Source organism: Chinchilla lanigera, unplaced genomic scaffold (genome assembly GCF_000276665.1).
Source record: "Chinchilla lanigera isolate Chin_1 unplaced genomic scaffold, ChiLan1.0 scaffold00089, whole genome shotgun sequence".
NCBI classification, from domain to species: domain Eukaryota; kingdom Metazoa; phylum Chordata; class Mammalia; order Rodentia; family Chinchillidae; genus Chinchilla; species Chinchilla lanigera.
Genome location: NW_004955490.1, coordinates 8,808,675 through 8,823,681, shown reverse-complemented (window position 1 = coordinate 8,823,681; position 15,007 = coordinate 8,808,675). Strand labels below are relative to the sequence as shown.

General features: G+C 33.4%; 2 protein-coding genes across 4 annotated transcripts in view; one reads left to right on the top strand and one right to left on the bottom strand.

Annotated features, from left to right (window-relative positions):
* Window positions 1-15,007, top strand: part of Pih1d3 (PIH1 domain containing 3) — an 82,011-nt gene that overhangs the window by 18,711 nt on the left and 48,293 nt on the right. The gene's annotated exons all lie outside the window — the stretch shown is intronic.
* Nup62cl (nucleoporin 62kDa C-terminal like) overlaps window positions 1-15,007 on the bottom strand; it is a 96,288-nt gene that overhangs the window by 80,472 nt on the left and 809 nt on the right. The window lies entirely within an intron of this gene.

The following is a 15,007-nucleotide window of genomic DNA, read 5'->3' as shown; positions in this document are numbered from 1 at the left end:
TAACAACTTATTCCACCAAGAACCAGGAAGATCACAAATTGAAAGAAAATATTATAAATACATGTCAACATCAAGATGACAGAAATGTTAGAATTATCTAACAAAAATTTTAAAGCACTAATGATGAAAAATGCATCAACAAGCAATTTAAAACCCATTGAAACAAATGGAATAAAATCATCCTCAGCAGGGAAGTGGGGGTGGAATAAAGAAAGTAAAAGAAAAGAAGCCCATCAAAGAAAGAGAAGTTATAAAGAAAAAAAATATATAAATTTTAGAATCTAAAACTACTATCACTGAAATACAAAATCTCAGCAGGAGAACCCACCAGCAGACAAGATGGTGTAGACACAAGAATCACTGAGGCAGATTATAAATAATATAAATTATCTCATCTGAACACACAAAAATACACTGAAAAAAAGTAACAAACCATCAGGTCTTGTGGAAATACAACAAAAGATCTACTATTCTTGTCATCACACACAATGAAAGAAAGAAGCTAAAAAATAACAGCTAAAAGAAATAATAGCTGAAAATGTATTTGACAGTGGCATGAACCAATAGACTACAGAATCAGAGCAAAAAGAATAAGTCTAAATAAATTATACCAAGGCACATAATAATTAAATTTCTGAAAACAAAATACATACAAAGAAATATTTTTCAAAGTAGCAGAGAAAAATGGCATCTAACCAACAGAGAAAACTACTTGAATGACAATGGATTTCTTATAAGAAATTGTAGAAGCAACAGAAAGTAATCCAATGCTTTTCAAATACTAAAACTAAAAACCTGCCGACTTATAACTAATAAAATATCCTCCAGTAATAAAGAGGAAATCAGAACACTGAAAGATGAAGAGAAACACAGAGAATTTTGTTGACAGCAACTATTTTAATGAACAGCTAAAGAAAGCTCTCTAAAGAGAAAGAAAATGATAAAAGAATGAATAAGGAATAATTTTGGAACCTGAAGAAAGAAGAAATAAAACAGCAAAGATTATCAATAAATGCAATAGGCTTTTTTTTTAATCTTGAGTTTTCTCCATTATGCTTGATAATTGAAGCAAAAGAGGGTAACCTTATCTGATGTGGTTCTAAACATGTATAGTGACAATATCTAAGATAATTACACTATAAGTGGGGAAACGTTAAGGGACACTTATGAAGAAAATGTTTTTATACTCCATTCAAATCAGTAAAATGATGACACTAATAGTCTGTATACATAATACCTAGAGCGGCCACTAAAAAAAACTATACAAAGAGACACTTTCAGAAATACTATAGAAAAATTAAAATAGAATTTTATGAAATGTTCACATAACCAACAGGAATTCAAAAAATGGAAAACAGAGAAATGAAAAAAATAACAAATGAAACTTTAAAAAAGAGATGACAGACTTAAGACAACAATATTTTTAAGTGGCCTATATGTACTAATTAATAAAGAGACTGGCAGAGGGAATTAGAAAGTATTGCTAACTATATATTGTCTGCAAGAAACTAATTTTGAAAATAGTAAAATAAGCAGACTAAGAAATTAAAAATTAAAGTAATCTACCTTGCAATATTAAGAGTAGGGTTATTGTTATCAGATAAAGTAGAATTTAAAGCAAAGGAAATAATCATAAACACAGGGTCATATTACATAATGATAAAAGGGCCAATCCCCTAAGATGTCTTAGATATCATATATGTATGTGGCAAACGACGAAGCTCAAAGATATATCAAACACAAGTTAATAAAACTGAAAAGAGAAATAAATTCACTATTACACAGAGTAAACGCCTCCCTCTTGCCAATTTATAGAGTGAGTCAGAAAATGAGCAAGGATACCAAAGAACTCAAAAACGCCATTAACAATCATGATATAATTGGCATTCACCCAACAAAGCAGAGTATACATTCTTTGCAATTATCTAGGTAACAAATACAGTACCAATATCAATCATGTTAAGCCATAAAAAATCTTAAATAAATTTAAAATGATTTAAAAATTAAAATTATATTGAATATGTTCTCCAACTGCAATCATACCAAACTAGAAATCAGTAACAAAAAGTTAAAAGATAAATCTCCAAACATTTGGAAACTAAATACACTTTTAAAATGGTCAACACAGGGCTGGGAATATAACCCAGTGATCCAAGCACCTGCCTGGCAAGTACAAGGTCCTCAGTTTGATTCCAAGTACAAAAAAAAATTAAGAATAAAATGGTCAGCACAGAAAGCCCAAGGAAAATGAAAAATACACTGAACTGAATTGAAATTAAAGTAGATAATATCAACATTTGTCCAATACAGTTAAAACAGTACTGATAGGTAAATTTATAGCATAAAATGTGGACCTTTATTAGAAAAGAAGTTTAATTAATAATTTAAGCTCTCAAGAACCTAAAAAAGAATAGCAAAACAAGCCCAAAGCAAGCAGCAGGAAAAAATTAAAAAACAGAAACCAATGAAACTGAAAACAAAAACAACAGAAAAAAACTGATAGTTTATTTTAAAAGAGCAATAAAATTTAACATTAGAAAAAATATCATTTGAAGAACACAGAAGTGAAATATGAATATATAAAATCACGTTATCCACTGGCATTACCCAAGTCCCTTTGCAAAAAGGACTCATATAATACATTTTTTAACTAAAAAAATGAACAGACAAGAAATAAGCACTGGAAAAGATATCATCATCATTAGCTATGATTAACCATCAGGGCAATTTCAAATTAAAACTACAAAATAATGTCATTATGTATAAGAAGCTAACATTGAAAAAGTAGTGATAACACCAAGTGATAGTGGGACTGCGAAGAAACTGGATCACACAAATATTGCCAGTGAGAATGTAAAATGGTACAGCCAACATCAGAAACAATTTTGCGGTTTCTTATATATAACTGAATATGCAACTACCATATGACCCAGTAATTGCATTCCTGTGTATTTATCCCAGATAAATGAAGACATGTTTACAAATTTAATAAAAAAACCCTGTGCACAAATATTTATAGCAGATTTACTTGTAATAGCCAAAACATAGAAACAATACAAGTATCTATCTACAGGTGCTATAGTTTGAATGTGTTTCCCAAAGGTCACCTGTGTGAAAAATTAATCCCCCGTGCAATCGTTTCAAGAAGTGGGACCAAAAGACATGATTAAGTCATGAAGACTTTGTTGTTATGAATAGATTCATGTCAGTTTTGTGGTAGTGAGTTCATTATAAAAGTATGATTTCTGACCAGTTTTCCTCTCTCTTGCCCGCATAATACTTTCTGCCATGTGATGACACAGAATGAAAGCCTTTACCGGATGCAGGCCCTGTACTTGTCAGCCTCCAGAACTGTAAGACATAAATTCATTGTAAGTTACCCAGTCTCAGATATTGTTATGGCAATACAAAAATGAACTATACCAATGGGCAAATATTTAAACTATAGTAAATCTATACAGTTGGATAGTGTGAAGCAATAAAATAAAATAAAGAATTGGTACAGACAATCATCTGGGACTCTCCATAAAATTATGCTGAGTGAAAAAAAATTGCCAATAGACTACATATTGTATGGTTCAGTGTATATAAATTTTGTGTGTATATGTTGCTGGGGATTGAATTATATAACTACTTTGAAATGACAATTATACTAAATGACCATTATACTAGAACAGGTGGTTGCTAGGTTAAAAGTAGAAAAGTAAATACTACTATAAGAAGGTAAAGTGAAGGAAGCATCCTTGCAGTGATAGAGATAGAGATTCTACACATGTCCTGACTGCATCAATATCTGTCCTGGTGGTGATATTGACTAGTTATGCAAGATACTATGGCTGAGAAAATCTGATAAAGAAGGGGTATGGGATCTCTCTGTATTATTACTTATAACTGCAAGAGAATCTACAATTATGTCAAAATAGATTCTTAATTTTATATTGATTATATTTTAGAATAATTTAAAACATTTTGAATATCTATTAAAATCTAAGAAAACGTTTATACAAATATCAAAAAGCTAAGATATTACAATTATGTATTAATAAAGAAAAAGTAAGCACTATACAAGAAAACTGACCAAAGGACACAAAGAGAAATTTTATTTTCTCTTCTTTCTCTCTCTCCCTCTCTTGCACACACAAATATAATTAATCAAAAAATAACTTGAAATGAAGCTACCCTTACTGCTAAGCAAATAATGTAAAAGAAGATGACAAAAATATTTTCACTGTAAATCACTAAAGCTTAAGGAACAAACAAAATAGATAACATCCAACATAGGCAACACCACAGGAAAATGTACATTTTCATAAAATTATAATAGCTAGCATGTATTGAGTGGCTATTACACACCAAAGTTCTAAGAATTTTATCAATATAAACTTAAGCACTGAGAGGTTACAGCAATTTGCTCAAGATCATAGAGCTAGCAAATGGCAGAGCCCACACTCAAATATTTATTTCCTAGTTATTTTCTTATATCAGATGTGCATTATTTGTAGCATCAAAATTCATCTGTGCACAATTAAAATTATGTCCCTAAGAGAGTAACCAAATATTTTAGCTTCATCATTCCAATGTTCCACTTCTCTCTTATGCTCGACCACATCATACCAACCAATAAAAATTGATATGAAGTTGGGCGTGGTGGTTCATGCCTGTTATCCCAGTACTCGGGAGGCTGAGGCAGGAGGATCTTTGCAAGTTTAAGGCCAGCCTGGGCTACAAAGTGAGCTCAAAGCCATCCTGCACTGCACAGTGAGATCTTGTGTCAAAAAGACAAAAAAAATTGATATGAGCCCTACTAAAAATTATAGGTCAATTATTTCTATATTACCTATAGTTTAAAAAGTATTTTTCCTTTTTGGTTATTTCCAAATGTTCTGAAAACATAATTTAATAAAATGTACTATAAAGTAAAATGTATTAACATCTTAGTATAATTGCCAAGTTCTAAAATATCTGAGGCACCTGTAATAAAAACAAGATTACATGGCTTATAAGCCAGAGCTCTTTATTAACTGTATTTTGGTTTAGCAAGATAATGAATATGTTCTCATTAATTTTTAATACAAACTAAATGTATTTTATTTAATCCTAAATATTTAGAAACTGGCAACCAATAAATAGCATGTAAGATGTCACTACAACCAAAATATACCACAACCATGTCTTCTAATTGTATTATAATAATCTCTAAAATTTTATACTAAAGATACTCATTACTGTCCTTTTTTATTTTCTGATAAATTTCACTTTAAAAGTTTTATTTTTCAAAAGTGAAAAAGTTCCAACAGATTGTGAACAGGAAATACTTATTAAATACAAATATTAAATAATTGAACAAAACAATCCAATATAACTCCATTATTATTATATGCCAATTAATCTACGTTATTGGTTCTCAGAAAGCTTAACTTTTTCTAAAACAAACACTGCTGGGTTCTAAAGCTAAAGCTACAAACCAAAAGGAGAAGTTTGTATTTAATGATGTGATGATCCCATATTCATCAACACTAAGCTCCAACAGGAGAAGTGATATTTGGATTTCTATCAAATATAAATCTCAAAATCAATCTTAAATATTGTACTTCTTCATTTGAGAGTGAAGTTCAAACCTTACACATGGACTGTTTGCCAAGGTTCAAATGAACAACTGCCTGTGTGACAACTGTTCCACTACAGGTCTGAGTAGCAGGAATGAAGGGTGATCTTGCAAATGCTATTGATTGAGTTGCATTCTCCAAGGAGATGTGCGGAAACTTGTGCTCCCACTCCGAGATATGCTTCTACTAATAAAAGAAAAGACTATGGGTAGGGCAGACTAAATAACAGAAGTGGTAGCACAGCCAAAAGTAAAAGAAATGGATGTTGTCAATTCATGTGGTTAAGCACTTCTGATTACAGCATTAGTAAGGGTTCTACTACCAACCCCAGAAGTCCTTATAAACGCTGAAGGTTGTTTAGAAGCAGTGTCTTCCAAATTTAATTTTGATGCATTTATTCTAAATAGAAAAATGGAAAACAATGTAACAGTTCCCTGACACTTGAAATGGCAGCTAGATTACATAGCTCCTATCAAATTTAGCTTTAAGTATGAAAAATTTACAAGATTTTGTACTGTAGGTTATTTCATCTCAATGTAGAAAGATAAGCAAACATGAACACAGGAATACTTGTGCAGAACTCCTTGTTTGCTCATCCACAGATAAAGGCATAATGTGATGCACTTTCAAGGGAAAACATTTTAAAATGTTTTGATGGTGGAAGAGTAGTTTAAAAATTTTTGTTTTCAGTAGAGACAATAGGACATATATTTTCTCTTTCCTCCAGTCTAGCAGGCTTTATTAAATAACATAAGTTTTTCTTTTAGTCACAAAGCCACAAAGTCGAACAAGAAGCATCTCTTTAATAAAATTTCTTAAATTTTTCAATGTATTTCATGATGCATGAAAAATGTTTCAATATTCAAGTTACCCCTCCTAAGAAATACTGTTTAGCACTCAATTGCAAGTTATTAGATAACTACAATAGGATATGGAACAATTCCAGAGGGAATATTCCAGCTTTTGTGCGGCCAGCAGGTGTTACTGAAAGATATGGATCCAACTGGGCTTTACCTAGAAGGCATTAAATGAGAGTGTCTCCTTTCAAATTCTGAGATGCAAGACAGAAAACTGAATCCTCAAGGTCATTACAATGATCAATAGATAAAGATCTCTCTAGAGAGACTCTTACTAAGCAATCACCTTCTGTGGCTCAGATGAAATAGAAGACCACAGATTAGAATTCAAGTGCCTTGTGTCTCAAATCTGAGATGGCTTCGATTTATAAGACTTTCTTGAGAATTAGTTGCATAATTTCAAGTAATTGACTTAGAAATGCCACACTATTTCTTTACCCTGTCCATGTTTTAGATTTAAAGTTTGTCTCTGAGAAACAATTCCTTTTGTAGCCACTAAAAGAATCAAATTTTTTCTCTCTTACCCTATGGAAAATCTCATTCCTGCTGGGGTAGGAGTTGATGCAACTAATGTTCCAAAGCTGAATCCTGTAGTCTATATATGTGGAGTTGGATTAAGAAATGACAACAGACTGGTGGACTATGCAGATGTGTTTACTACTGGTTGGGATGGAGTTCCAAATTACACCCAGCTACAGCAGATGTAGACAAAGTAACACTACAGTTGAAGTCGTGGTGGTTGTCTTCACAGAGCCAAATGTGAACTCACCCGCAGGGGTACTAGTTCCTCCAAAATTAAACCTACTCCAGACTCCAAGCTCTAAAAGGGAGTAAAAAGGGGAATAAAAGAAAAAAAATTGAAATCTCAACTAGACTTCCACATGAATATGATGGGTGGAAGCCACGTCAGAATCACCTCCCACATACTCCAAACTCCTAGAAATACTAGTTAAAAATCATTTAATAAAAAAAGTTTTAGAAATACAAAGCAAAGTTATTCCAAAAGAAAGACAATTATCCCAGTGTTAAGCATTCTTATTTATGAGCAGTAGCTAAAGCTGCACAGCCTATGACTTAAATGAGATATGTATCTCAATAAAGGGAGATAAATAAAGTATAATGCTGGGCTGAGTACAATTTGAGGCCACAGGGTAAGGCTATAGGTTCTTCAATCAGCAAAGACTTAGTGAAACTTTAATCTGGGAAATGTCTACAGGAGGGTAGAAAAGACTAGGGAGACGTGGGAATTCCAAGCTGGCAAAGAAGATATACATGGATGACATCATTCAATTTACCTTTGTAGTACAGAAATGTCAAGTTAAGATATAAACATAAAAACTGGTTAGGAATTGAAACTTTCCTTCGTGGTCCAGGCAGGTTTCCCCTGATATAACTTAACAGGGATGTCTCTTCTTCCTAGGTTATATACAGTAAAAAAAGTAATAAAAGCCCCAGAAGTTTAACTTGTAGACAAGAATTGCAAAACAGTTAAATAAGTCATCTTTACACACAAAAAATGAGAGAACACTCTTTCAAGGAATTAGAGATAATGCAGCAATCTGAATGGCTCATTAAAATATATATTTGATAGGTTCAAAGGGTTTAAGAAAAAAATAGCACCCATAAAACAAAGAGGTGAATGTGAAAACAAACTAAAAAGAAATCAAGAAATGGATGTTAGTATTAAAAATAAAAAGGTTGAAGATGACCTTACATAATGTGAAAGACAAATCCAATCTGACAGTTCCCTTTTACAGTTTCTTAATGAGTACATTTAACTTATTTATGTGTATTGTAACTGATATAATTGGACTTTTTCTTCCATCTTTGTATTTTTCATTTGCCATGCTCTATCCATCTTCCTATCTTTTTTGAAACATACTTTGATTCATGGAATTTTCTTTATTCCTTTATTTTTTCCCAGGTTTGGAAGTTATATATTCTATTTACTTGCATATTCTATTTGCTGCCTAGCTGTCCAATGTAAAGGAACTTACTGAATTGAATTAAATGACTGGAATGGAAGAAAACAATTCAGTGAGTGCAGGTGCCTACCAGACTGTCCAGTCTCTTAAATGAATGAGTACCTCAGTTCCCTCACTCCTAATTCTGGCAATTCCACAAGGTGAATAACAAAAATCTTTTAAAAAATAAATTCATCTGGGGCTGGGATATGGCTCAGAGCCAGAAAGAATTCCAAGCATGTGCAGGATCTTGGGTTAAATCCCCAGCTCTGAAAACACAAAGTTCACTACAGATTCCCTACAGACATTATCTTATCAAATATAATATAAAGTGCTATGGGAAAGTTTTCCAAAGTGTAATGACGGTTTTATCCTCCCTGTTAGTGAAGGATCAGCAAATCAAGGATAATTATGGTGTCCTCTCAGGTGGCCCAGAGTGAATGTAAGTTAAATTTCAAATAACAGCTCCAGAGAAATTACTATACATCTACCTCATTTATCAGCACACCAATTATTTGTATTATGTACTACATACTGTCATTTATTGATCCTGGGAGTATCCTAGGTGGTTGGTACCCTGATCTAAGATCAATAAATGAAGTAGGTCATTTCAAGATACCACTTTACCACTCAAGTTCTTCAACTTCTCATGTAATACAAAGGAAAGATAGTTACTACACCTAAAATCTCTTATTTTTAGTGGTCCAATCACAAATCAAAATGAGATTTTGATCGCCATTCTAGCTGAGGAAACTGAGACTCTTGAGACACTAAATAACTCTCCCAAGGTTAAGCTACTAATAAGTGAAGGAACTGGACACAATAGCCTTATCTCAATATTATCTTAAGCAACACATTATCTATTGTATCTCCAAAGGCAAAAACAAGATGACTTTGAGCCTGCTTACCTATTATAAGCCATTTCAGCCTAAATGTGTAGGAACTTCTGTTTCACAAAGCATGAGTGATGTTTTGGGATCACTCATACCATTTTCTTACATTTCTTTGAGAAATGGCTGTCAAGAGATAACTAACACAGAAGCTCAGTCATACAATTTATTAAAAATTGTTTGTCTTTTCTTGGAATCAAAAAGACTATTATTCCTAAGAAATAACACTTTCCCTAAATTGCCTAGTTACTTGACAACCATCAAATTCCACAAAAACACTCTACCTTCTCAAAAGCATCATGACTTAGAAATCTGCTCTGAAAAGTCACAAAATGTGGTTAGTCATTTTATAAAATCATTCCTATAAATAACAACCTCTGAGAATACATTAGAGAGGTAGGTAGAGAAGCAAAAGAAATGTACAAATTCACTGAAGAAATCTACAAGATAAAAAGCCTTTCAGAAAAAATAGTAAAGAAAAAAGTAGGAAAAATCTACGCATCACAGCACAGTAAGGATTTCATTTGCTGCTAAAAATTATGAATGCCAATTCAAAAAGTAAAAACTGAGTTATTAATTTTTTATCCTAAATGAATCACCAGAGAGAAATGGATAGGGAGAGATGAAATGTGCACAGGGATCCTATTTTTTTAACTTGATTTAAGTTAAAAGGAATGTCTACCTGTATATAATATATCTTAATTCTTCTTTTTTCCCATTCCCCTCCTATCCCTTCAACACCTCTTCCCCTCCCCATTTACATACACAAGCTTTGTTTTCATTTTTCCTTCCATTCTTGTTTCCATTTTCCTCTTTTCCTTCCCCTCGATTACCACCCCCACCGTTCCCCTTCCCCTTTGAATACCTTCTTCCTACTTCCCAATATCTATCCTCCATTTTACTCCTTATTTACCTTTTGGGTTTCTCACACATGAGAAACAATGTGATATTTAAACTTGTGTGTCCCATTGTGCACAAGAATTTTGAAGGAAACAAGAAAAATATCAAACTGATATGATGATCATTTGATTTGATGCCAAAATAAATGGGTTTCTGAAAATGATATACCATTTTGAGTTCAGTATGAAACACCTAAAGCAGTAATAATGTACTAATTATCTTTCACATTAAGTCCTTTTTCTCCCCCTTCATACTATAACTTCTCTCAAATGTATAAGATCACAATTTGACCTTAAGAACTACAAATTTTTTTTTAAAACTCCAAACTGAAATCAATTCTCCAAATGTGGGACTGCGCTATATAGCTCAGTGGTAGAGTGTTCGCCTACTATGTGTGAGCCCTGAGTTCAAATCCACCACCACAAAAATAAGTATGCTATTTCACAGGACTGTAAATTGCTTTAGAGCAGATCTCTCTTTTAGTGAATGGTGCTAGCAGTTAGAAAATTTGAATAAGAAAGACCAGGGTGAGACCCAAGGGGAGAAGGACAGAAGGCTCAAGAGAGATCTTGGAGGTGTTGAACTCAAGGAAGAACAGGGTGGAAGGCCTGCTCCGGGATGAAGGGACTCTGGAGCGGGAGAGGGTAGAGCATATAAGACACTATTAATTCACTGGGACAAACAACCACACCCACAACTTAAAGGAAAAGAGGTCTATTTTGGCTCATGGTTTAGTCCAGTCAGCTGACCTCAAGGCAGAAAAGGCATTATGGAGGGCAAAGCAGAGGAAAGCTGCTCAATCCACAGAAGCCAGAGAGTAGAGAGAGAAGGGAGGAGCCAGGGAGAAACATATACCCTGCAAAGGTATGCCTGCAGTGAAATACCTCCTCCAATCAGACCCCACATCCTAAGAGCACATACAGCTATGAACTCAGCAATCGGCTAATCCAGTGATGAGCATAACACCCCCATGTCCAATCACCTTCCAAAAGCCAACTTTTGGGGGTCATTCCAGGTCTAACCATGGCAAGGAGAAAAGAACAGAGGTAACAAGGGCTAGAAGACAGGGAAGGGAGTAAAACATTTGCGAGAGCTAGTCAAGGAAATAAAGGAGGAAAGGCATACAGATACAAAAGATAACTTCAAAGGCATCCCCATGTTTAGAAGAACTGTGCCCAAATCTTTGCTGAAGTACAGCAAAAATTAATAAATAATTACTTAATTCTTAAAAACCTGGAGAAAGCCAGGCATGGTGGCACACACCTGTAATCCTAGCAATTGGGAGGTTGAGGCAGGAGGATTGCCACAAGTTCAAGGTCAGCCGGGCTACGTAGTTAGTTCGGGGCAGCCTGAACTATACAGCAAGACCCTGTCTCAATCGCCCCCCGCAAAAAAAAAAACTGGAGAAGTCTTACACAAGATATGCGCAAAAGCCTTTTACACGTATACAAGTAAGCCAAGCTGTCACTTAAAGATCTCATAAACTATGATCTTACAAGGAGAAACAGATTTGGTGACTATAAAGGTTTTTTTTTTCCAATTAATTTCTTCATTTTTAGGTCCTTGCTCTTCAAAACATAAGTCAATTGAGTTAATTTAATCTAGGAGATATGATAGACATTGAGAATTGATAGGAAGGCACTCATAGGTAAAGGATAACTGGGATATGGGAAAAGAGAAGGGAAAGAAGGAGAAAGTTTGTATATATGTATATGCAGGATAGTTAACACGGTGTTCTACTGTCCTGTATTTCCTTGCTGAAAGAAACTGTCAGTGAGGCATTGGTTGATTAGCTTTGTATGTCTATATGTGTTTTCATGAGAAACTACATTGAAGATATCAATATGTAATACAATAAGCATTGTTAATTCCCTACCACTCTGTTTGTAACTCTGTAATGTCTGTACTGATCCTATGCTATTTTGTAAAATGTTGTCGGTCTGTTAATATCTTCCTCCTTTTATTTCTAAAATAAAAAAAAAAAATAAGTCAATTAAGTATATGCTTTTGAAAAATAAGTACATTTCTTGCTTGGACTTTTATTATGGTAAAATATAAATAACAATATTTATCACTTTAATTATTGTTAAATGTAAATTGATTGACATTAAATACATCGATAGTGTTGTCCAACTGTCACCATTATCTATTTACAAAATTTTTTCATCATCCCAAACAGAAACTTGTAACTCTCGAACACTAACTCCCCATTCTTCTCTCTCGCAGTCCTTGGTAACCTCTTTACTTTCTGTTTTTATGAATTTCCTTATTCTGAGTACCTCATGTAATTGGAATCATAAAATATTGGTATGATTTATATGAATATCTGTATACCTGATATAATCTACATGTCCAACATGATAGGGAAATGAAGATGTTAAAAATGGTATAGTCATACAATGGAATATTACACAACAATAAAAAACCATCTGCATTTTTAAAATTTCAAAAACAATACTGACTATAAGAAGTTGTGGAAGAATAAGTATAGTATACTATTTATGTTGAAGACACACCAAAGTACATTACAAATAACATATAGCCACAGTTCAGTGAATTTATAAACATACTGAAAAATATATACCAACTTCAGAAAAGTAATTGTCTCTGGGATGAGAAAGAAGTGAGACTACTTAATGTTTTAGAATAATAATATGCATGCTTGGAAGTGGAGAATCTTCTCATATAGATCAATTATAGTTTTATTCTTTTAGTAAATTTAATTGGCTGCCTCATAAAATTTTTAAATTAAAAATTGACACACATTCATATAATCTTTGGAAGATAGTCTTTAAAAAGTTAATCAATGTGAGTATTATTATGGTACTTGAATCTGCTCAAACCTGCTGTGATAAATATACTTTTAAAAGTAAATAATTTGAAAATGTCTATACCTATTAGTAAAAAAAAATTATATTTACCTTCAGCCATATATATACAACAAACCACAGTAGATCACTGATGCTCTAGCATACAGAAACTCTATAGCCAAATCCAAACATCTAAGGAGGATAAAAACGTCTGCGCTGGGCTAGATCCCCGGTCTTCCTGTTAGGTTCCCTATTAAGCCCAGTGAAATGGAAGATAAAAGTTGTATAAATGATTTTAAATAAATAAGACATTATGGTGTTATTTTTTTATAATGTGGAAAAACTAGAAATAAGTCTATTATTGGTTTAGTTAAGTAAATGATAGCCAACCTACTCCTTGAAATATTAGTCCAATATTAATGCAAACTGTAAAGATTATCAACAGAAAAATTCCTATGACAGTATTAAGTAAAAAAATGACAATAAAAACCTTGCATAAATAAAGATGACTATCACATAAAAATATGGTTATATATGGATAAAGACAGGAGGGGACCTGAACAGTCAATTATGAGGGTGGAGAAATGGGTAAATTTTTTCATCTTTAACTGTTGTAAAGCCAGTTTAATAAACTATTTAGTGTTCTAAGAGTTTCTCCATATATTGCAAAAAGTTTAACTAAACTATATCCCTTTTTCATTGCTATATACCTAAGAAACTTGAGTATTTTTTTTTAATCTTTTAGATCTCTCAAATTTCACTACTTAGAAACAACTAGCAGTCAAATTCAGTTACCTTGTGCTAGGCTAACCAAGTCGGACATTCTCCCTATTTCAACTTGTGCCACTAGATCAAATCTACTATCAAGACAGAATGGACAAGAATATTAGACTGACTTGAGTGAGTTCTACTCTCTGAGATCCATTCACTGAAAGCATGACCCTCCGCAAGTCTCTGACCTCTCCAATCCTTACGTTTTTCAACCTCTAACTTTCTGTATTCAGGACATTCTCCATAAAAGACAAGTACTTAAACATACATCTTAGATCCTGAACCCATCCCCTACCTCCCTTCCTCCTCAACATGGAGAAACACACACACCGCAGGCAAACCCTGAAGAGGAGATTATAGCCCTGAAGATAAACACTATGTGTTCCCCAAGAATAAAACTAATATTCATGGAACACTCGTACAATGACACTGTACAAAGCACTTGTTATACATGATACAGCTATCACACACCTTTCTGAGTCCCATCACAGACACCCCTGTCCCCCACCCCAGAACCAACTTATGGAATAAGCCAAGGCAATGTGTGTTTTTCATGAATTACTTAAGTACATAAAAAAGTTTAAAAACCAGAGGTCTAGTGACAGTGCCTTTCAAACTGTGAATAACAATTTATTAGTGGGTTGTGGTCCACATATTTTAAGTATAATAGGAAGTGTCACAGTACACTGCATGTAGTAAGAAATATTTTTCGAAACACTTGTCAGTTACATATCGTATGTGTGTACTGGCATCACAATATAAAACTTATTTCTTCTGTTTATCACTGCCAACACGTCTACAAAACACTGGCTAGGCATTTACAGAGTTAGAATAATGCACAGTGATGTGAATAAAAACAACAAAATGTAAGACACTCTAACTGTGATCATCCACAGTAATGAGAATTATGGTACAGGTAATTTGGTCAGAAAGCCAATAACTTTAGCCAGTCATGTAAATAGTCTACCCTCATTTCTTGTTTACTGTGGATACTGACAAATTACTTCATGCTCCGCTATCAAGTCTGCCAGATGGGGGTGGCAGTTAAGAAAACTATGGTAGCAGAGGAAAGGAAAGCAAACTTGTGCATTCATAATAAAATTCCAATCCCTATATAACTGAAAGTAACCATTAAAACCATCCTCTTTCTTCACTTAAAATACTCAAATAATGTAGGCGAGGTCCCTAATGTTAATCCCAGCTAATCAG